The following is a 1,936-nucleotide window of genomic DNA, read 5'->3' as shown; positions in this document are numbered from 1 at the left end:
CCTCTCTCTCTCTCTCTCTCTCTCTCTCTCTCTCTCTCTCTCTCTCTCTCTCTCTCTCTCTCTCTCTCTCTCTCTCTCTCTCTATCTATCTATCTATCTATCTATCTATCTATCTATCTACCACACACACACACACACACACACACACACACACACACACACACACACACTCTCTCTCTCTCTCTCTCTCTCTCTCTCTCTCTCTCTCTCTCTCTCTCTCTCTCTCTCTCTCTCTCTCTCACTCTCTAATCTTTAATTCTGTCTCTCCCTATCTCTCTCCATCTCTTGTCTCCTCCGCACGTGTCCTATTCCACACGTGCTGCCGTCTCCCCCTCCCCCCCCTTCTCCCCCACTCTTGACACCCTTCTCCCCCCTCCCAACACTCCCTTCCTCCCTTTCCCCTTCTCTCTTCCCCCTCCCTTACCTACCCCTCCCCCCACCCTCACAGAAAGTGGTGCCTCTCTCACAGAGGGGATAGGAGAAGGGAAGGAAGGAAGTGGCAGAGGAAGAAGGGGAAATAGATAAAGGAGGGAGGGGTGAAGGGGGCAGAGGAGAAGGGGAGGGGGGGTTGACCGTGATCTTTGCGTCGAAACCTGACAAGTGCCGTTTGGAGGTCAGCTTCACCCGCGTGGCACTTCCCTTGGTGTTACCCTGGCACTGTGGCACTGTTGCTTTGTTTGTTGTTGGGCTCTTCCTTGCAAATATTTCGATCTTCATTTGCAATTTTTATTCTCTTGTGTTGTTCATGTTAACATTATCGGTGTTTTTTATTATTGCTTTTGTTTTATTGTTATTATTGTTGTTGTTGTTGTTGTTGTTGTTATTATTGTTACTTTATTATTATTATCATTATCATTATCATTATCGTTATTATTATCATTATTATCATCATTATTATCATCATTATTACTGTTATCATTATTACTACTACTATCACTATTCCATTTTCCTTGTATATTTTCACTGTTTCATCTTCCATTTTTTAGTTTCTCTGGACCAATTGATCTTAACATGGAGGCTTCAGTAAGTTTAATTACAATATCACTCATTAAAAAGACTAACAACATATGATTTTCGTTAAAATCTGGGAGGGAATTTCATCTACAAGGGAGGCGTGGAGGGAAAGGCAAATGTCTAAAGGGAGGCTTGTAGGTAAAAGGTTGAGAACCACCGCTCTAGACTCTGTGTTCATTATGATATGCTTTCATGTCAATGTGTACTGCATCTTGGCACTGTCCTTCGCTCTATGGCAGTCTGGTGGAAATTTAAACACACACACACACACACACACACACACACACACACACACACACACACACACACACACACACACACACACATATATATATATATATATATATATATATATATATATATATACATATATATATGTATATATATACATATATATATATATATATATATATATATATATATATATATATATATATATATATATATATATATATATATATATATATATATATATATATATATATATATATATATATATATATATATATGGATGTATATACATATATACACATATTTATATATGTTTGTGTATATGTACATTACCTATATGTAAGTTGTACTTTTGGTGTGATTAATCTTTTTTTCCAAGTGCCTTGTCCTACGAGGACGTTGGCGATCATGGATTTTTCCAACGTCGTTGTGGGACAGGGCACTTAAAAAAAAAATCTTTTGTCTCAGGTAATATCAGTGCTGCACGCATGCACACACCTCTATACTTCCACACGAACAATAAACACAGACACACACATACAAATTACATAAGAGACACAGAGGTACACACACATGCACAACAAATAAAAATATTTCGCAAATATGTGTACGTGGTTAAAAAGATATGTGATGACATCAGAGGTATTGGGGGATAGGAGAGGGGATGGGGGAGGAGAGGAAGGGGGGTGGG

This window comes from Penaeus monodon, chromosome 10, assembly GCF_015228065.2.
Source record: "Penaeus monodon isolate SGIC_2016 chromosome 10, NSTDA_Pmon_1, whole genome shotgun sequence".
Classification (NCBI taxonomy): domain Eukaryota; kingdom Metazoa; phylum Arthropoda; class Malacostraca; order Decapoda; family Penaeidae; genus Penaeus; species Penaeus monodon.
Note: the sequence above shows the minus strand (reverse complement) of the source record.